The sequence below is a fragment of the Caretta caretta genome, chromosome 1 (assembly GCF_965140235.1).
Source record: "Caretta caretta isolate rCarCar2 chromosome 1, rCarCar1.hap1, whole genome shotgun sequence".
Classification (NCBI taxonomy): domain Eukaryota; kingdom Metazoa; phylum Chordata; order Testudines; family Cheloniidae; genus Caretta; species Caretta caretta.
Window position 1 is genome coordinate 223,288,090 of NC_134206.1, and position 23,209 is coordinate 223,311,298.

The following is a 23,209-nucleotide window of genomic DNA, read 5'->3' on the forward strand; positions in this document are numbered from 1 at the left end:
CAGGAGAATTGATAAATCCATAGTTAAAGCAAACTGGAGTTTTACTGTGATCCAGTGAAATATTCAGAAACTATTTGCTCCTGCAGATAGACTATTGAAATGACACACTTCTCTCAAAAGCATTTATTAGCTTCAGAACCTTCTAGGCCCCTATATAGGCAGGAATAAACAGACTTAATTTGTGTTCTGTGTGATTAAACAACTTCTGGGCTGCTTCATTCGTCTTTGTACACCTGTGATTACAAGAGGCTATTCTCTCTGTACACTTTGCAGAGTGTCTGAGTCTGCCTTCCAGAATCAATGTAACTTAATTTGCACAATAAAGAAACCCAAAGGTTTTAATGCTTCGTGGATTGACTTCAAGTGACTGTCTCTTATGTCTTCTCTGTCAGTAATATAAATACATAAGAGAAGGAAAAAAAATCCCTCTTATCCCTCCCAGTCTCTAGTCAATGACCCCCTACTACTCCTCTCCCTGCTATTCTCCTGTTCAGAATCACTCCCCACAACTTGACTGATCACCCAGTGTCTGTTCTCTGCTTTCTCTTCACTTTACTTCTTACCACTCCCTCTACAAGCATCCAGTCTTTTAGTATGACAGCTCCACCCTCCCTCATGCTTTGGGTTCTTACTAGCCAATGTTCAGAACTCCCAATCCCCAAATGAGCAGTAACCTCAGGAACATGCTTGCTCTCCCTCCAATGCTCGCTGTTCTAGAGGATGTATTTTGTTAATTGGAAGAGTGACTGATGCACCTAAAAATGAAGCTGCCTCTTGATTTCCACTCCACGTGGAGACTCTGATGCAATAACAGAAGTGCCTTGTTTCGGAGGCTTTCCCCACACTGTGTACATCTATAGGGGCTTTCCCCTTTGTGGATTCTCTGGTATCTAAAAAGATGTGCACTCTGGCTGAAGCTTTTCCCGCACTGGGGGCATTTATAGGGTCTCTCACCCTTGTGAGTGTCGTGAGTGTCTGGTGTCGCAGGAGGTCTGAGCTCTGAATGAAGCTTTTCCCACACTCCTTACAAGTGTAGGGTTTCTTTCCCGAGTGGGTGCTCTGATGATGAATGAGGAGTGAGCGCTGGCTGAAGCCCTTCCTGCACTCAGCACACTGGCAGGGTCTCTCTCTCATGTGGATCCGCTGGTGGTTAATAAGGTGCATGTTGATGCTGAAGCTCTTCCCACACTCAGGGCATGTATAGGATCTCTCCCCTTTGTGGGTTCTCTGGTGCTTGATAAAATGGGAACGCTGACCAATGCTTTTCCCGCACTCAGCACACTGGTAGCGTCTCTCTCCTGCATGGGTTCTCTGGTGGTTAATGAGGTCCGTGTTGGCACTGAAGCTTTTCCCACACACCTTACCTCTGTAGGGTGCCTCTCCTCTGTGAAGTCTCTGATGAGATGTAAGTGGGGAGCTCTCCTGGAAGCTTTTCCCACACTCAGTATATTTAACAGCTCTCTCCCCCATGTGGGTTCTCTGATGTTGAATAAGCTCCAAGCTCTGATTGATGTTTTCCCTACATTCGCTCCATGTGCCCAGCCTCTCCCCATGGGGGATTTCTGGCAAAGACTCATTTCTTTGAGGTTCTTGAAACTTATTTCCTGGTGAGTGGTTTTACCCTGGCTCTTCCACACAGGGGTTTTCCTCTCACTTTCTGACTTGCACTCACTGTCGTAGGCTTTTCCCCAGTCAGAAGTTTGGGAAATATTATCGCTGGATCTTTCCAACTATGTCTCTTGTGTTTCCACTGGCTCAGCTCCTTTATGAGAAGGAGAATCCAGCAGAAGCCTCTCCATCAAGAATGCCTCATCTTCTGGAATAAAAAGAAAATACGCACATGATCTGTGTACTTGGGACAAATACAAGTGCGGAATAGGTAAACTTCAAAATCACAACCCCAAATCAGAATAAGATAAGAGGGATAAATATTTAGGAGCCAAATCTTCATAATCCTTGATCAGAGTGTTAGAAGGGGACAAATTATGCTTATAAACCCCATTTGAATATTAAGGTGCAGGGAAGGACGTCAATCAGTACTGATAGAAAGCCCTGTGTGACATCTGCAACAAGGATATGATGGCAATTGGAACAAGAGAGGACTATATTATTTGAGACAGAATCTGAAGGTCTCATGCTGGCTTTTCTGAAATTCCATCTTCTTATTTATACTCTAATTGTTTCAAATTGCTTATGCTCATTCCTCCCCTGAAGAGAAACCTCTTGGGATCACCCTATCCACAGAGACCTGGAGATTTGGAAAACAAGTCTCTTCCCCTTGTTTCATACAGGAGATCACATCAGGTTTGGATATCGTAATTCCTGATCACAGGAAGAAAAGCAGGTGATATCACTGTTTAAGAAACAAATCACTGAGGACTTACAAAGAAAACCATGGACCAGATTCTGACACCTTTACTCATATTGGGCTAGAGCTTTCTCCTTAAATAGTCCTACTGACTCCAGAGGGAGTATCTGTGGAGTAAGATACTACTCAGCATGAGTAAGTAAATTAGAATATGGCCTTGTGAGGTTAAACTCACACCCATTCTTTGTTGGAGTGGACATGTAATCCAAAACTGATGGGAAGATGTTTAGAAGCTATCACAACTTCCCTACATAGGGTTTCATGGTGCACACTTATTATGCCACCTGCCAGTTCCTAAACAGTGCACCGCATCGGAATGGAGAATGGCTTCCTAAGCCTTGAAAGACCAGCGCTCCCTTTCCAGGATGAAGCCAATCTTATTATAAGCATGTGTCTGGCACTGGGGTAGGAGGGGAGTAGAATAATTCATCATATGTATCATTTCAGTACACTGACAAAACACAGAGCCATTCTTCCTCCTTAGAAAATTCTTGGCATTGGGATGAATGGGGTGGATTTGCACTCACATAGCATTTTGAAGTTCCCTTTCACACAGGCTGTTGATCCACCAGAAATACAAAAGACAGAGAAGAGCTCTGAGCAAAAGCCAAACTGGGAACTTCACAGAGCATTCTAGCAAACACAAGAAAGTATAGCTTTACCCAGGGAGACTAGAGTATAGTAACTTTCCTGCATGGCATCCCTGCAGAAGTCCCACTTCCCTTCATCGAAGAGAGTCCCATTCTCCTCAGAGAAATATTTCGCCACCTGATCAAGTGTCACTGCCACCTGAAACAATAAGCAACCACTGCTCAGCACCAGCTGCGCTGAAAGGCCCATTGCGCAACTGCAGAAGGAAGGAAAAAGCTGCTGGTGTTGGATCATAATAAACATTTCCCATGTCATGGCCCAGATGCAAGGGGCGGGACCTGCTCCCCCAGCAAAGGGCATGTACCTAAAAGGTCTGTGTATTTGTTTTATGTTGGGGCGGGGAGAGAAGAAGTAGTCAGAGAGAAAAGGAGAGGATAAAAGAGGGACAGAGCGATAGATGTAAAACAGACTTTATGAGGAGTCTGCTACAGAAAACCCCTGGCAAAAAAAGGCTGGGATTTACCTCAGATAGATACTCAGGGAGGCAGGATTTGGAGAGGGGGGAGTATAAATTAGCCATAAATTCTACTGGTTATACATTTTACCTCCACTTGCTCTGAGTCACCATTTTGAAGTCACTCAGCCAGTGCCATAGAGGCAACATACTCAGGACTTATTTACATTACCCGATCGACGGGCAGCTGTCGATCCAGCGGGGGTCAATCTATCGCGTCTAGTCTAGACACGATAAATCGACTGCTGAGCACTCTCCCGTCCACTCCGGTACTGCACCAGGGCGAGAGGCGCAGGTGGAGTCGACAGGAGAGCATTAGCCATCGACTTACCGCAGTGAAGACACTGCGGTAAGTAGATCTAAGTATGTCGACTTCAGCTACATTATTCATGTAGCTGAAGTTGCGTAACTTAGATCGATCCCCCCTGCAGTATAGACCAGGCCTCAGTCCCATTCATCATCCAGGTCTACACTTGCTCCTCCTAGACACTGGAGTTGGTAACAGTAATCCATTGACTCTCATGGTTCAGCTAGCCAATTTCCTAGGCCAGTAATTATTCGCTTTCTATATTATTGGGCTAACAGAGGCTCTCATTCTATGGATACTTTCAGAGCACAGGAATCAATAGTCACTGTCAAGTGACAGGGTTTACCACTTATTGTACAGATCTTGGTATAAGGACAAAAACCAGATGCTAATCCCCGTTCCTTCATGTTCTTTAACTCTGCTGGGCCACTGTTGCCAGCTCATACAATTTTATTGCTAGTCTTGTGACATTTAGTGTTCTTCTTACAGCCTCAGCTCCTGGAGGCATATGATTATGTCAGAATCTCAGCTTTCATTAAAAAAAAAGTAAGTTTTTGGCCCTCAGAGGTGTAGTGAAAAGCCAAAAAACATGAATCAAGAGCATTCTAAAAGCTCAGAAAAAGAAGACAACATTGTTTTTTAAAATCTCATTATTTTAAGCCAATCTCATGATTTTTGAGCACGTGAGTTTGGAAATATAGCTGTTTGCTCACATCCTCTCTCACACAGAGACTCAACTTTACTTCTCCATTCTGGTTTCTCATGGGAATAATCAGGTTTGAGTGTCCTTTCCTGTTCCCCACACCTCTCAGATGCTTGATGAATGAGCTGGAAAGCCTCAGTCAGTGTGACTGCCTACTCCATGGTTTCTGGATGACGTTCCCAGACCCAGGTCTGAATTTCCTCAGGCAAGATGGTCAGTAACTGCTTGAGAACTATCAGCTCCATGATCTGCTCCTTCGTATGATTCTCCAGCTTAAGCCATTGGTGGGAAAGTTCACGGAGTCAGCTGCACACCTCTTGGGGTCCTTCTGCCGCTCAGTAGCTGAACAGTCTAAAGGGTTGGCAGTGTGTCTACATGCCAGTATTGTAATCTCACAGGATGGCTTCCTTCACTTTATCATAGTCTCCTCCCTCTTTATTATCTGGTCTACTACATGCCTTTAGGGCTTTTGCACTGAGGCAGGGTAGGAGTCAAATTACCCACTGTCCTCTAGACCCCTGGCAGGCTTCAGTTGCTTGTTTACAGGAGCTGAGATAGTTCACCCTCTGTTGTTATCTTAGATATCTTTGAGTTCTCCTCTGCAGATGGAGGGGGCTAGTACTGGCATCTGGATTACCTCCTCCGATTAGTCTCCTGCTGCTGCTGCTCATTAGTGATTGTTGCTACCTCCTTAATTCTTCCATTATCCCAAACTGGATAACAGGACTGGCTTTCCCTGCTCAGTCCAGTTCCTCCTTTGGAGTTGGGCCTCTGGGCGATACACCTCTCTGCCAAGACACCTTCACCTTCAACAGCTCCTTCCTTGCTTCAGCCCTGTGCCCCACTCCTCCGCTGCTCCACAGATACACCTCAAAACTGACCCGCAGCAGCACCTGTTCTAATGCTGCATTCCAAACTACACTGCTAACCCACTCCAGTCCTGATGGGCAGGATCCCCTGCTATTCCAGACCCTAAAAGAAGCCCATGTTCTGTCTAGGGCTGCCTGGTTTTTCCTCTTTCCTTTTCCCAGCTGTGACTCTGGCTTTGATTTCTTCTCTCTGTGACCAGTTCCTACAGGCAACAATTCCTTGCTTCTCTGTTGCTGCTTTCTGTCCTCTTCCCCTGGAGCCTCTGCCCTTGTACTCTCTTTCTGTTGTAACTCTCTCTGCTGTCTCCTCTAATGACAGATGCCCTGACTTACTTCTCCAGCTGGGAGCATGCAAGAGGGATCATTAATTCCTGCTGGTCTTTGGTGGGCAGCCACTTCAAACACCAGGTTCTACTGTGTGCTCGCTGCACTGAGCCTGGGACACCAGGTTGCACGGGGACCAGTGGCTGAGAACAGGATGTTCCCTCTCTATTAAAGTCCCCCCTTGATGGTACTTCTTGGTGGAGGTCGTAAAAGCTCTATAGTTTTAATCTTTAACTCCCCAGACAAAGGGAAAATGCTGTTGGCGGGGAGGAGGTGGGAACTGCTGGATCTTTATATCCAGTTACTGCCCTCCCTCTGCCACCTCCCACATTCTGCCTGCTGGAGCAGAGAGTTGGGTAGAAGGGGACGTTTTTAGTAGGGGAAGTGGGCAGAGAAAGCCACAGCAGAGGAGAGGTGAAAAGAAAGGCCAGAACTAGACAAGATACAAAGGGAACCACAGGAAAAAAATCAAAGCTCCCTTGGACAGCAGCACATTAGACAGGAAGGACTAAAATAGCAGCAAGGTCTCCCCAAATCAGTCAGCCAGCTCAGGAACTGCATTTGGGGGCACAGCTGAAGACCAGCAGGATTTCCCCCAGTCTCAGGCTAGCAAAGTAGCCAGCAAACGGACAGCATGCGGAGTGGTCTGTGAAGTGCAGTTCTACCTAACCTCTCCTTTCCACAACTCAAAGTTCAGAGGGTGACTAGAGGGGACCAGAGTCATTTAGACCTGTGCAGAGAGAGAAAGAGAGTAGTCAGTGTAGAATGCTACCAAATCAGAACAGGGACATTCCCCAACTGCACTGCACTTTCCTGGCACACTGTAAACAAGTCCAGGCAGGCCACCAGGATGAGAGTTTCTGATCTTTGTTGTTTTCCAGATTCATTTAAAACAGAGGACTTGGGGGGTTTTCTGATTGACCCCCCCCCCCAAAAAGAGAGATGTATTTGATGTATTTTAATATGTTATTTCCACCACAAATGACAGAGAGAAACCAAGTATGGACAGGAGTGGGGTATGGTGGGGTCGGGGTGGGTTAGTCAGAAGGAAAATCTCATTCTTTTAAATTTCCCAGTGTAGACAGGAAATGTAGACAGCTCCTGCATCTGAACATAATCCTATGCCCTCAGGCCAAGATTTGCAACACTGACAAATCATTTTGGGTGCCCATTGTTAGACACCTGAAAGGCACCAATTTTTGGAAAATAGGTGCTCAGCAGTTTCGGAAAATCAGACCCCTGTAAAGTGACTCTGTCTGGGCCCCTGAAATCCCTAGTCACTTTTAAAAACTTTGGCCCCACTGTACAAAAAGCTGTTGTCTCAAATGGTACAAAGAGCTGTCTTCTTCTCAGCTGATTTCTCACTTTAATACTAGAGGTCCTATGGGTGGGAAGAGATGGGAACTGTGGACTAAAACCCATTAAAAAGCATCCAGATGGGAAACTATTCTGGAATAGCTATAGCAGAATAACTGGTCCAGAATAGCTCTGCCGATCTGTGATAAATGAAGGGGGTGGGGGGGGTAATTCCTTTTATGGACCCATCCAGCCAGTTACCTATAAAAGCCCTCTTAGTAGCTATTCTCTAATTGCTCTACCTATAAAGGGTTAAAAGAAGTGAGTGGGCACCTGGCCCAAAGAGCCAATGGGAAGGCTAGAACTTTTTAAAATTGAAACAAGACTCCCCTTTTGTCTGTCTGTTGTTGTTCTCCAGAGAGAGGGGACAAAGCAGCGATGCTATAAGACGCTTTGGGCCAGGTATGAAAAATTATCGGATCATACCTTGGGAGTTTAATATAAGCCTCGAGTGGCCAGTATTAATTTTTAAAATCCTTGCGGGCCCCCACCTTCTGCACTCAAAGTGCCAGAGTGGGGAATCAGCCTTGACATGGTCAATTTCCCTGTATAGACAAGCCCTTAGGATAGCTCTATTGTGGTGTTGCCAATCTATCACAAGTTTTTTGCAATATGTGTAAAGGCCCCGCTCTAGGAGACTGCTGTTTATATGAGAATTTCAGCTTTCATTTCTAGATAGGAAAGTTGCACCAGTTTAACTAGGCTTCGTCTACACCAAAAAGAATTTACTGATATAGACATACTGGTAGAGCTGTATCAGCAGGCCCCCAGTGGAGACACAGCTTATGCCAGGAGAAGAGGGCATTTGCTAGTATAGCTTATGCCAGTTCAAATTATACTAGCAAAAGAACTTGTTTGACAATATAATTGCATCTACAGTGCAGCTTTTGCTGGCACAGCTAAATTGATTGGGGTGTGGTGTTTTCATAAAACTTTTAAGTGTAGACCAGACCTAAAATTGATCCAGTTAAATCATTATGAACCCTTCTGTGGATACTTATTTCAGTTTGAGTGACTTATTTAACTTAAATCTGTTCCCAGTCAACTTAAACTAAACTGCATAAAGTCACTCTTATACCAAAATAAGTGTCCATACAGGGATTTGCACTGTCTTAACTATATCAATTCAAAGTCACACCTTAGTTTATACCAGTGCAACTTTCCCTCAGATGGCCAGAAGATGGAGCAGCTGTGAAAAATAAAGTATCCCTCCTGTTCTCCTGCTCTCTTAGGAATTTTTTTGCTGTGCATGATGAAGTGGGTCCTTTCCATCAAACTCCACAACTTAAATCAGGAGAGCGGGCACCCAACTAGGGTAGACAGAAAACAACGATACAGGCAAGCATGCAGCCACACAGACAGCATTCGCACTGGCATGCACACACACAGGGAGGTAGTCAATTAGGCGCTCACCTACGCCGACAGTGAGGCACATATCCACGCAGAAAAACCCAAGACAAGGGAGAAGACATTCATACAAGCACTGTAGAAAGCAGAGGGACATACAGAAACTCATGAATATGCTCAGGCAGATGCCCATATGCGCTGTCTGTCATATACCTCAGAGGGTTGGAAGGCAGGCTCAAACTTTAGTATGCAGGCCAGCCTCTTGTCAGGGAAGAAGTGTGTCTAGCTAGGCACACAGGCTATAGATGCTTAGGCCCTTATAGACTTAGGCACTTAAGTCCTCTTTTTAGGAGTCAGTGAGCCACAAACATCCCGCTTGGCTGCTGCCTGGCCCTGTAGGCGCCTACATTTGCGAGGCACATACATTTTTGCAGTAAAAGTTCCCTACGTGCCTGTGTTTCTGCCTCTAAGCATGTGCACAGCTGCCTCACTCTAGGCCTAAACCCCAGAGCAACCCACAAAAGGGAGGAAGATAGGCACTCCTTTGCCTAACATGTGTGCAGGGCCTGATCATGATTATATAATTTGGGCTATGCAGCTGTGTAGTAGGGTCCTCAGTGGGCTGGATGGCCCTGTGGTTAGCATCCACTCAGCTATGGGGTAGTGGTAGGGGAGTCTATCCCCCCCCCCACTCCATCAGCTTCCAACCCCAGGCCCTAGGATGGTCAGTAGCATTGACTCTGAAGGGCGGGGACCCTCTGAGTTACCCTCCCTGGGACACCCCCTACCACTGCTCCTTCTACTTCTGGTCCCAGATAAGGAAAAAGAAAAAAGAAAGCAAACTATCAGCCCCAACCAGACTCAGCATACAGTCCTGGTACTTCAGGGAGGGCTTGGGGGAGGGCCCCCTTTGGCAGAAGCCTGCAAGATAGATCGCTACTCCTCTCCTGCCTTCTGAGCCAGGTTGCTCCCTTTTCAAACCTGTCTCCAGTTGGAGCATGCTCTGCAGGGTTGGACCAGCAGGGCTAACTGGGCCCTGGACTGTCCTTTAACCCCTTCTGTCCCTGAGTAGGGTTTGTATACCCCATCACAAGCTGCTGTAGTAATGCTTAATAATATGTGCACTTAAATGTTTGGAATATGTATTGTGAGTAGTATTATCAGCATAATATATATGTACGCTAGCCAACATATGTTAGTCAACACACCTAACTCAGGCTTTGTGGATTGCAGTGTTGTTCCCATAATTTTCAAGAAAGGCCAGAACTAGACAGGATACAAAGGGAATCAAAGCCTGAACCACAGGAAAAAAATCAAAGCTAACGAAACGTTAGGTGTTGCAATGCTAAGCTTCACAATGCCTATGCCCCTTTATGGAGCTAGGTTCAAATATCCCCACAAAACAGCTGTCAGGTGCAGAGACACCAAGGAAAGCAGGCAAGCAACCACAGGCACTAAATGAATAGCAACCCACTGCAAAAGCAGACAGGTAGGGATCCAACAAACATGGCACTTAAGCACATAGGCCAGCGAGCACAGAGAACTGCAGGTGGCTAGGCAGACTATGGGGAGGCTAGCAAGCACCTATACCACTCAATGCCACCTTGCAGGATCAAAGACAGCTGAATCCCACTGTTTTATCCGGGGAGTCAAGTTCTCAGGTAGCAAATCCACTCTCTTCCCCAAATCATTTCACCGACTGCCCAGCACAATTGGACACAAATCCTGGGACCCACATTCCAGGCACCCCTATTATACCAATAAAATAAAAACCAGCAGGATCTTATTAAAGACGTTCTGTATTAAAATCACAAATGAGTTTGATTCCCCATAGTTTAAATTTCAGGGTATTACTAATTAAGAGGTCTCCTGGGTTTTGGTACTGTTTCTCTCCCTCTCTGTGTGAAATTTGCAAGCTGCTAATTGTGTTAGTACATCCTAAGACAGAGTCTGTTCTCAAAGCAATACTTGTAACAACAACTACTCACACAGAGAGAGACTCAAAGCAATACTTTGTAACAACAGAAACAGCACACAGATACTCCCCGCCCTTTTGTTGTATTCATCTCGTTTTGTTAACAATTGTGATTAAAATAGAGATAGAGGATGTATGTGGATGGATGCTTAGTGTGAATAATAACTGAATGATCAGAGAGGTGCCAGCCTAAGAATCCAGTGTCCATCGACCGAAGAAGGTGTCAAGTAGAAACAACCAGAGGACCCCCGGAGGGCAGACTGGAATCTACCCAACAGCCTCAAGGATGGGAGAACCGAAGAACAACACGGAGCCGTCAGGAATGTGCCATCTGCTGAGTGATTCAGCAACAGCATGATAAAGCAATTCCCATAGACTGGCTTAGGAAGAAATTCCTATAAAAATGGACTCTAGAAACTTAGAACTTTGGGGTCTGATTCTGCAAACCAACTTCCAGGAGTGTCAGATATGCATCTGACAAGGCCCTGCTCCCTCCTCGTGCCCAGCTCACCTGGCCAGTGGCTTGGCATGAGCAATTCTAAGGCTGGTAACTACGATAACCTTGCAGAACCTGTGTGTGTGTGTGTATGAATGAATATGTGAATAAATATGAAATTTAATGGAATGTTATAGCTATAACTAACTGTTTACTATGTTTCTTTCTGTATTCATAATAAATGTGGCATTTTGCCTTTTCCCCTTTAATAAGATCCTGCTGGTTTTTATTTTATTGGTATAACACCCCAGATAAGCAATGGGGTGAATCAGCGTAGGCGTGAAGTCTGTTACTGCACCGATGAGTATCTGCATTTGGCAGCCAGATCAATCTGTACTCCCACTGCACAAGCTCTTTTAGCAAAATACAATATTCTTGAAAAAATTAACTGAGTACCAGGGAGTCATGGATTAAAATGAAGAAAGCTTGATTGTCTGTGGCCACAGCCATCCTAGAACACACATGGCTCTGGAGATCTGACATGTGCCTTGAGGAACCAGTTATCTGTGTGTGATGGAGGGTTGCTAACCATCCAGGATTGTCCTGGAGTCTCCAGAAATTAAAGACTAATCTTTTAATTAAAAATTATGTCTTGTGATGGAACCTCCAGGAATACATCCAACCAAAATTGGCAACCTTAGCTGTTTTGAGTATAGACCCTATGCTGCAACAGCCACAAAGGGGTTAATGGATAGACCTGCTACTTCCCCACTTGTGGCTAATTATTTGACAAGAAATAGCTGGGATAAAAGGCTGTAGGTTTGGCAAAAAGGGGTAGCTGCTGGAGGGAACTACACTGATGGAGTGCTTCTGCAGGGAACTAGTGCTGCCTAAGGAACAGACCCAGAAATGCTATGTGGGACTGGACTTTCTTAGGACCATGTTGTTGGGTCCTTAGGAAGACTGCAATACAAGGATAAAAGTAGCTCATATGGGCCTGGAAGATCAAGTGAATGTGATCTTAAAAGGTCAGTATATTCTTAATAGCCCTTTACAGCTGGGGAATAAGCCCCCTCATGCTGGGGTTGCAGATAAACTGCAAGGCTAGATCACCCTGTGCCTATTCCAGATTACATCTCCCACTGTTGCTGTTATGGTACAGGCATGCCAAGGCAAAAAAAAATCCTTATTCATCTTCCCAAGTATAGACTGGGTCAGAGTGTCCTAGGGCAAGCAAGGTGTGAATTTCTCAGGGTCTGGATGTGGTAGTAACCTGCTGTCTCATCTCCAGAACCTCTGCTTTCATTTGAAAGCAAAGGAAACCCTTGAGTTGTTTCTTAGGACTTGTTGTCATTAAATTTTTTTTTTTCAATTTATTGGTTGCCAATTAATCTGAGGTAACTAGGCTTTACAAAGATGGTAATCTGGATGAAGTAATGGGTTTCTGGGAATTCTGAAGATGTGGGGGAGGAAGGAATTGTTCTGGGTCAAACGATTTTGACTTTTTAAACATTTTAACTTTTTTAAATTGCCTCTTCAGTTTGAAATATTTCAAATTTTTAAATGTTTCAGTTTGAAAAGTCACAAAATACTTTTTTCAGAATCTTTAGTTTCTATTTCTAACTCATGCAGTTCAGCAACACCAAAACTTTGCAAATTTATGTCCACTTCACTGAATTGGCGCTTCTTCCCCCTAACCCCCAAAACCTTCAGCAGAAAAAATAGTACCTAACTCTAGTCTAGACATCTTGTAAACTTTTGTTCCAGATTACAAAGGTAGCCTGGAACAAACACTTAGGTTTGTTTCCCCCCAGACTAGGTTTCATAAAAGATATTAACTACATTGGGTAAGAATACTAGTGTAGACATACTCTAGTCTGGCAAAGGCCTATGTGGCTCTGCACAGATCCTGGAACAAGAGGGTTAAGAGCTGTAAGCTGCCTATTGACCATTAGGGCTTGATTTTAGATGCCTAGTGATGCTTAAATATCAATCATCACTGCTATCTCATCCCTTACATGAGAAGGGGGGGCAGTCACAGATTGTCACAAATTACTGTAAGTGACATCTAATTTTGTGAGTGGTATTTGGGTGGTTTTGTGAGTGGTATTACAAGTGGTTCTAAGTCCAAAGATCCTAGCAGAGTCCATGGGCCTAGTCAAGCCTCAATGAGGGAGAGCCAGGTGGCATGCACCATCTACTGTAAGAGGCATCTGACTCTGCTAGGCAGAGCTTAGAGTACCACCACCTTCTTCTCCCACCCCTAAAAAATCTAACCCCTTGAATTTTTAATGTGGGGAAAATAAGCAGATATTTTCTCTTTATGAAACTTTTTCAGGCTTTTATCCATCATCAAAAAAGGACAAGCACCCAATTCTTTTCTACCTTTTCAGGTCATCTTTAAAACAAAGTGCCAAATTCTGAGCTGATTTGTGTCTATGCTTCTTACAATCCTTCTATTCCCCAATACTCAAGCCAGTCGCTTAACTTCTAATTAGCTTGCCATTAGGCAACTACCCCACATGCTCCCAGCAATCCTCTAACCATTGATTCTTAGACAGGAGTCCCTCATGGCAGGAGATGTCTTCCTATGTGTTTGTACAGTAATTGGCACAATGGGACCCCAAACCTGATTAGTGTTTTGGTTGCTACTTCAATGCAAATAATAATTCCCTAAATAGGGGCTTATCTACCTGAGGATGTTGACTAGAATAGCTGTTGTGGAATTAAACTATTCTGCTAGTGTGATTCCAGAATAAAAGTGGGGTTTTAATTTATTTTATTCCAAACCATAGAGTAGGCAGGGACAAACACACAGTAGAAACTTTTCCGTTTCAGCTTCTTTCTTAATTGCTAGTTCTATAGTAGTCCTGTCTCCCCTTTCATTGCCACCCTTACGTGTTGGATTCTTCTCTTCAGTTCTCTGCATCTCTTTCCGATGGCACTGAGTGTCTCAAGTACATATTCATTCTTCTGATTCACTTCTCTCCTGAAATTTCAATCAACAGCTCTTCCATCTTCCCTACTAGCGTAACTTCATTTTCTTTGCCTTCAAACCATGGTCTTCAAATGCAGATGTCCACTGACACCATATTTACCAATTTCTCTTTGCTGTCAGTCAAAAGGGCCAGATAATACATGAGTTTTCTGTCTCCACAGGGTTAGTCTAGGATGAAATATCAGTGTTAAAACTGAGATGGAAATATGCTGATTCAGACCTATAGCTAGGCAAACGAAAGAGGAGGCGAGACAAAATCAGGCCCTGATTCTGTAAGTTACTCCACATGGGCTGAGCCCACTGAAGTCAGTGGGCCTTTGTGCAGCACAAGGGTCCATTTGCATGCAGTAACTTGCAGCATCAAGGCCTAAGACCTATATATTAAATTCTGTGTGAAGTGCTCCCAAATTAGAATGCTGCCTTTCACAACCTCTTTGCATGGGTCCAAAGGCTATTCACCCATATGGACCTGATTCTTTTCTTCCTTTCTCATGGGGCTTACAACCGACGGACAGAGTCAATTCTTCTTTGCAGTACCAAGACACTTCTCACACAGTCTGCCAGCAACAGAAGGAGGCTGCTTCTCAGAATCTGCAAAACAAAAGGATTTCCCTTCTCCCAGTCTGCCAGACACAGGGCCAGACTTTAAGGTATGACCCACTGGGTGGCACTAGACCAGTTCCTTCACCACCACTTTGTGCCTTATCTGTAAAATGTGAATGACACAACCCTCTTTTTTGTTAAAAAAACAAAACAAAAACCCCAAAAAACAAAAAAAAAAAACTTTGAGATCTACTGAGGAGCGCTATTTAAGAGCTAGGTACTTTATGATTAAAGATGCAGATAGGCACCTAGTGGGATTTTCAAAAGCGTCTAGGCACCAAACTTGGCATGGAGGAAGGCACTGTTGCCTAGTGGACAAAGCACCACACAAGATACCTGGGTTCTACTCCTAATTCTTCTACTGGCCCACTGGGTGATCTTGAGTAAGTCACTTTAATTGCTCTGCGCCTCCGTTTCCCCATCACTAAATGGGGATAATGATACTGACCGACTTTGTCAAGTGCTCTGGTGATTTTACTGATGGCTATATAAATAAAGAAAACGGGAGTACTTGTGGTACCTTTGAGACTAACAAATTTATTAGAGCATAAGCTTTTGTGGGCTACAGCCCACTTCATTGGCTGCATTGAATGGAACATGGTAAAAAGATTTTTATATTAGAGAAGGTGGAATTTGCCATACAAACTGTAAGAGGCTAATTAAGATGAGCTATTACCAGCAGGAGGAAAACTTTTGTAGTGATGATCAAGATGGCCCATCTAGACAGCTGAGAAGAAGGTGTGAGGATACTTAACATGTAGAAATAGATTCAATATGTGTATAGATGTGGGCACAGTTGCAACAGGCTTTGTTGCAAGGATAGGTTCCTGGGTTAGTGTGTGTGGTGTGGTTTATGGTACCTACATGCCTCCAGCTTTCATCCAGGAAACACGATTCATTTTCTACAGCCAAGCTCTAAGATACAACCGCATTGTTTCCAATCCCTCAGACTGAGACAAACACCTACAAGATCTCTATCAAGCATTCTTAGAACTACAATACCCACCTGCTGAAGTGAAGAAAAAAAAAACAAAACAGATTGATAGAGCCAGAAGAGTACCCAGAAGTCACCTACTACAGGACAGGCCCAACAAAGAAAATAACAGAACGCCACTAGCCATCACCCTCAGCCCCCAACTAAAACCTCTCCAACGCATCATCAAGGATCTACAACCTATCCTGAAGGACAACCCATCACTCACATCTTGGGAGACAGGCCAGTCCTTGCCTACAGGCAGCCCCCCAACCTGAAGCAAATACTCACCAGCAACCACACACCACACAACAGAACCACTAACCCAGGAACCTATCCTTGCAACAAAGCCCATTGCAACTGTGCCCACATATCTATTCAGGGGACACCATCATAGGGCCTAATCACATCAGCCACACTATCAGAGGCTTGTTCACCTGCACATCTACCAATGTGATATATGCCATCATGTGCCAGCAATGCCCCTCTGCCATGTACACTGGTCAAACTGGACAGTCTCTACACAAGAATAAATGGACACAAATCTGACATCAGGAATCATAACATTCAAAAATGGGCAGGAGAACACTTTAACCTCTCTGGCCACTCAGTAAAAGACTTAAGGGTGGCAATCCTGTAACAGAAAAGCTTCAAAAACAGACTCCAATGAGAAACTGCTGAAGTTGAATTAATATGCAAACTAGATACCATTAACCTGGGTTTGAATAGAGACGGGGAGTGGCTGGGTTACTACACATATTGAATCTATTTCTACATGTTAAGTATCCTCACACCTTCTTATCAGCTGTCTCGATGGGCCATCTTGATTATCACTACAAGCTTTTTTTCCTCCTGCTGATAGCTCATCTTAATTAGCCACTTACAGTTTGTATGGCAAATTCCACTGTGTGTGTGTGTCCTTACTATATGTTGCATTCAATGCAGCTGAGGAAGTGGGCTGTAGCCCACAAAAGCTTATGCTCTAATAAAATTGTTAGTCAAGATGCCACAAGTACTCCTGGTTTTGTGGGGTTTTTTTTTTTGGTTTTTGCAGATACAGACTAACACAGCTGTTACTCTGAAACCTACTATATAGGAGTCAGGTATTGTACTCCTGATTCTCTCCTCCTCCCTCTGCCCCCCATTGAAATCAATAGGTAGCTAGGTGCCAAATTCATATCTGTAACTTTAGGTATCTAAATACAGGGCTGGATTTAGGGGGCCAATGACTCGGGCAACCACCAGGGGTTACCAGGCTCAGGGTGCTGTTTTTGTTAGCAACAAAAGAGAGAACAGAATGTTGGAAGTAAAATGTTTCAAGTATTCTGTATGTGGATTAAGCATAAAGGGAATGTTTTTGTTTATATATAGCATGAATAAATTTGTACAGTAGAATCAGTACAAGGATAAATCAGTCATGAAATGGGCTACAAATGCAGTAAAAATAAGGTATTCAAAGGCTTAACAAATAAGGGGTGGGGCATGAGTTCTGCAGATGCTCCTTGCCTGGGACACCATTTGGTCTAAGGCCAGTCATGCCTAAATGTGTCCATAAAACTTACTCTTCTCAAGAGTTAGAGACAGAAACATTGAAATTCATCTGAAAGAGAGGGAATAAATGCATTAAAAAGTAAACTAAGAAATCCTATTTAGTACTAGCAGTGAATGATTGTAATGGAATGTTAAATGATATTCTACTGTTCCACTAGGTGGCACTGTATAGAAAACATTCTAAATTAACCTGAGCCATAATTGGCAGAGCATTAAAGGGTCTTATGAACACACCTGGTATCTATAAGCAACCTCTGTAGCCAGTCCATATGTGGCATAGAAGTGTAACAGGAACCAGGCCCTGATTGGTCTAGGGATCTGAAGAGAAGGGGGGAAAAAACCAGAGGTGGGGGAGCATGTTGGTGGAGAATGGCACAGTATGTGCCCTGCAGGGACCAACCTTCAGGACTGAAGTTAGTTCAGCCAGTATAGCCCACTCATCCTTGCCTTCTCCAGTGAAGCTGCCACAAAGGGGCTAGCAGTAATGGGGTGTGTTTGTGGTAAGGCCGCCCCTCCATTTTGGATCTGGCCTGAAACCACCCACTCCTCTCAAGGGTAACCAAGCAACTGGCCAGCTGGGTAATGGCTTTCAGTCACTATGGACAGGGGCTAGATTAGAACCACTACCCTGCAACCTACAGCAAGAGAACAAGTTGATTGTGAAATGCCCATGTGGTGGTTTCTCTGTTTGTTTGTTGGGGGTTGAAAAGTGGGGCGGGGGGAAGAAGAGCTAAGGTAGAAAGTACAGGAGTGGGACAAAAGGGGAGAGTGGATGGGCAAGGTCCCCTGGGGTAAATGGGGGAGAGAATCAATCTCAATATAATAAGTACAATATGGGGGGGAAACAAGTGAAGGACCAGGAAATAAACATACACGCTTGTTCCCCACCCTCCAGCTCCTTCTCCAACTACCGCAACAGAGCTACTGCTATGGCTCCCTTCATTAAAAGTTTGATGGTGTAGTACCTGTGTGCTGGGTACCCCACATTATTCCTCCTCAGGCAAGCTCATTCTGTGAGATCAAAGCTCAGAAATGAGTGACCAAAGGGGGATGGTGGTAACCCACAAGTCTGACCTGAAACAAATTAGCAACACTTCTGCCCTGTGCTAGCTCCCCCTTGAAAATAGGCTCTGTCCTGACCAAGGCTGCCTGTACTGCCTGGGAGGTCATGTCTCTCTGTGTGCTTAAGACCACCCATGGGAGCTAAGCAGCTCTCAACCACTAAGAGGGGGAGTGGACAGAACTTTGGCCAGTGATACTACAGCCCTCACTCCCCCCCCCCTCCCCCCCAAGAGACCAGAATCACAGTGGACCTCACTGCATTCAGAATTGAATGCAAAACTCACCTCTGAACTAGCTTACCCTCCTTAACTCTTCACAGCAGTGTGTGCCCACGACAAACATACTCTAAACCAGGGCTTCTCAAACGAGGGGTCAGGACCCCTCGGGGTCGTGAGGTCATTACATGGGGGGTTGTGAGCTGTCAACCTCAACCCCAACACCTGCTTGCCTCCAACATTTATAATGGTGTTAAATATATTTAAAAGGGTGTTTAATTTATTATGGGAGTCACACTCAGAGGCTGGTGATGTGAAAGGGGTCACCAGTTAAAAAAAAAAAATTTCAGACCCCCTGCTCTAAACTCATCAAGCTATTTCCTCTACCAGGGGGGAAGGAAGGGAGAGATTGTTGGGATTTTCTATTTTCAGATACTACAGTGATGGGCACTGTCTAAGTAGGCAGGTGTCTGGCCAGAGAATGCTATCCCATGAAAACTCATCTAATAATTTCAAGCTAAAGGAAGGAGATGCATGTTTATTTTAAGTATTCAGAGGGAATCCCCTTCCTACCTCTCCTTGTTAGCTATTGGGGGAAGGGGAGAGAATACTTAATGGGGGGAAGGATAGCTCAGTGGTTTGAGCATTGGCCTGCTAAACCCAGGGTTGTGAGTTCAATCCTTGAGGGGGCCATTTGGGATCTGGGGCAAAAATTGCGGATTGGTCCTGCTTTGAGCAGGGGGTTGGACTAGATGACCTCCCTAAGGTCCCTTCCAACTCTGATATTCTATGATTCCCCTACTAGTGGTGGTGTATAAAATGTCAGCAGTAGCAACACAAGACTCACTTGTATTCCCACATGCTGCATTTCTGGTAGCTGTTTTGCAGGGGGCCCTGTTGCACTGCAGCTGTAAAGATTCCATTTCCCTTTCACTCATGTGCTGTTCCTGGGTTTCCTCCACCTTTTCTTTTCCATCCACAGTTTATGCTTGGTGAGATGAATTATTACAAACATCTGTCATTTCCTTCTTTTTCCCTGCAAAGGACTTGACACAGCTCCTTTGCTGTGAGTGTGTGATCTGTTACCCCTTTTCACAGATTCTTCTCTCCCTGTTCTGGGCTAGCTGATACTAAATGAAACCTTTCCCACATATACCCTGGTGGGAGAATTAGAGTATCACGAGAGATTGGGATTCATCTCTTGTGTGCTCCAAGCAGGAACACTCAGATAAGTGAAACTCTTTATTAACATGTTACCAAAATCTGAGAAGAGAGGGTATTGGTCAGAGCTGGGTACAGAAACCTTAGGGTATATCTAAACTGCAATCAAACACCTGTGGGCTGGTCCATGTCAGCTGACTCAGGCTTGGGGGGCGGGGGCTCAGGCTATGGGGCAGTTTAATTATGTTGTAGATGCTCAGGCTAGAGCCTGGCTCTGGGACCAGCCCATTTCTTCTCCCCACAGGAATCAGAGCCCAGGTTCCAGCCTGAGCCTGAACATCTACACGGCAATTAAACAGTCATGTAGCCCAAGCCCCTGTCAGCTGACATGCAGGGCCACATTAACCTTTGGTGCACCTGGCACCAAACATAGTTGTAGACCCCCATGTAGTCACTATGGGCCCCTTCTGAGTGTGGGTCTGGTGTGGCGGCATAATAGTATACCCAGTACTGAATCTGAGACTTTTTCATTTTGATCAGACACCTCTGCTTAACTATATGTATATATTGCCATACACAGCTTCTACAGTCCCTAGTTTTTCTCACTGAGCTGTACCTATGTAAGTTTACCGGTGTCCACCGTCAGCAGAACTTTCATAACGATCAGGGAAACTCCCCACAGATTTGTCTCCTTCAGGCACGCTATAGCCATGTCTTCAGTACATGCTATTTCACCAGTCACTGTATGTGGTCCTAGTCTCAAATCAATAAAGTTCCATAGCCAGCAGATACCTGATCAATTCTGACACATTCCTCCCCCAGCACCCATCCTGCCATTTGAGCAAGCCACTTGCAAATGTTGTTTCTCCAACCCTGGCTCAGTGAGCACTTAACCCTGGGAACCTAAAGTCACCAGCCTTCTCTTTCCCTCTGCTCCCATCTACATGCTATTCCACTACCTGGTCATCACCTCTCCTCATGCTTCTTTCCCTTCTACCTTGGATGTGCTCTCCAGACAACTGGTCCTATTCTCCTCCTGCAAACCTGACCTGCTTCCACTTTCCCTGCTCCCTTTGACATTCCTTTCCTAGGGGTGACCTCTGTTCCTTGAGGTTTAATGCCAGTTTCTTTATCTGCTTCTAGCTTAATGGCCCCCAGTAGTCAGAGCTACCTGTAGCTTCTCTGACTACAGCCATAGGGTCAATTGCCAGAGGCCAGTCTTAGACAGGTGCATCTACTAGCTGCGGGAGAGGTGGCAATTCCAAGACTGAGCATGCTTGAACCTTCCAACAGCAGTACTAGGGACTCTCAATCCTCAGCGCTGGACTCAGGCAGCTGTAGACTCTGCAGTTAAGTGCTTCCCTACTCCAGGCCAAGGCTTTAAGTACCTGAGATGCCCATCGCCTACAGCAGGGGCCCCCAATTCCTATGCACCCAACAGCTAACACATAGTAGTAAAGAAGATGCAGCCTGGATGATTTCTGAGGCAGGGGTGCCAGGATATTCCCATTCCTAAGCAGCAGCTTTGCAGCAAGCTCACACCACCCCCTTCTGCTGTGGGACTGGGATCCTATGAAGACAGTGGAGTTATCCTATATATAATCAGTTCCACGCAAAGCATGTTGAAGTCAGTGGGAGTCTCTTCATTGTCTTTAATGGGCTGTGTACAGAAGCAAAGGAACTAATCCTAGACTCTAGGAGTACAGTACAATCTAAATCTATGCTGTACTGGTTTACTAGTGTAAACAGGAGGGACTCACATTACCTAGTGAATAATCAACACCTCCTGCAGCTCTTAACTTTTTCTGAGAGGCCTCCCACCCAATTACAAAATGTAAACCTGCTTAGCTTACAAGGTTTGAAAATATCAGGAGGTATGGTTACAAAGCAAGGCACTTCTGAATTCAGTAGGAATTTTGGATGTGCATGGAACGCAGGACTGGTTCCTGCATAGTTACAGAACTGCAGTAAAGTGGAACAATTTTCAGTTTGTGTGAATAGAGGATATCTGGATCCATATTGTGAGACTGTCCCACATAATGAGGTAAAATTTGAGGTGCCTTTGCTGTTCTTTTGTTCCACTCCTAGTTTCTATGGGGAACTTGCCAATGCAATATTACTGTCACCTTCTTTTTAAACAAAACTAAAAAGAAATGGTAATGGTTGTTGAAAATGGCAATTCTGGTCCTACTTAGCATGGGTAAGATTCTAGGATTTTTTTTGCTCAATTTTATCCTACTTTGTCTACAGCAAATTACAGTGGATCAATATTTGATCTGGGAGAAATGAAATAATAGAGAGCGGCCCAAATTGAACTGTGAGGGTGTTCAAATCTGAAAAGGCGGTACTAGATTCCCTTTCTGAATATTAGACAAATCTGGAAAGGAAAAGCCAATTTCTGCTTCTATGGCTCAGAAGTGGAAATTGAGTCTCAACCTCCTGCGTGCCTGGTACTGTACCTAAAGCTGCCCAGTCCTCTAGCAGAGCCCTCTGTCTCTTACTTATTTTAACTTCTCCGGGGGAGGGGTCCACATACCTCCCTTGCGAGGCTTCAGATAGAGGTGCATTGTCCATTCCTTCTTTGGGGGCTGCCAGCCGAGGCCACCAGCATTCCGAATCCAGGCTGGGGAAGTCATCTGAGTGTGATATCTGGGCCAAAGCCTTCTACGCCTTGTGCACACGTTCCCCATTCACAGTCACCCTCTTCTAGCAGCTAGCGCCCCCATCACAGCAAGCCGGTGCATCAGCTCCCACCAGCCCTGGCAGCTTCCCTACTCCCTCCCCCTCCCTTTCCTGTTGATAGCGGCCGAGGGAATGCTGGGAAATGTAGTTCCTTCCCTGCTCCAGGGGCGACTCTCCAGGCAGGGAGCTGGCCAAGGAACTACAGCTCCCGGGGTCCCTTGGGCTCCTGGCGTCCAGGCTGGATCCTTGGAGGCAGAGGCTGCGAGCTGGAGCCTTGTTGCCAGTCTCTGGGCAGGGCCCGGGTGCCGTGTACTGTACGCCCCGCGGGGCGGGGGATTGGCAGCCTGCCGGCCCGTGGGCGATAAGTGTTCTCTGGGGCTGGAGGGCGTGCGGGCGCTGTGGTAAGCAGGGCTCTGCTCCCTGCTCTCTCTGGGGGGCCTCTCGCTGCAGCGCTGCGGGTGGGGAGGAAGCAGATGTTAGGGGCCCCTTCTGAGCCTGGGGCCGGTGCTGCTGACATGTGTTAGCGGTGGGTGTCTAATTGCAATGTAGACATAACCTCAGAGCCCAGAACAGGCCTTTCCGTTAGGGTTTCATCCCTTTTGCCGTCACTGCCCATTCTTGATCTGGTGCCAGGTTTCTACATAGGTTTCAGGGATAGAAAGCTGGGATCAGGAAATTCACATTTTACCATACCCATACTTCCTACTCCTCTCTAGGACACTGAGGATTTAGAAGCGGTGTGGTTTTTAACCCTTAACTTTCCAGACATGAGGCAAACGTTCTTTTCTTTCCTTCACATTCCCCTTCACCTGTGTCATGCTTCACGAGTGCTCCTTGAACACTTCCTTGTGCTACCTTTTTAAAAACTGGAGCTGCATCAAGGTTTTATTTTATGATCTTTAGAAACAGCCATGAACTGTCTGGAAACCAAACGTGTTTGCAAACAATCTTAGTGTTAAACTGCTTCTCCCTATCACCCCCTTCCCCAAGCACCTCCCATCTTCCCTAGTGACTTCAGAATGCAGCTCAAAATTACCCTTGTGGTTTTCATTAGCCCCCCCCCCCCAAACATTCTAGCAACCCCACTGATCTGGTTCGCTACTCCCTTCCAGGGACATAATTAATATTACTACTATTAATACTACTGTAACATCCTTGTCTCTGGCCTTGACCT

General features: G+C 45.3%; 1 pseudogene; it reads right to left on the minus strand.

The window, feature by feature from the left end:
- Window positions 1–108: 108 nt before the first annotated feature.
- Window positions 109–22,136, minus strand: LOC142068352 (uncharacterized; annotated as a pseudogene).
- Between the last annotated feature and the right edge of the window lie 1,073 nt (window positions 22,137–23,209).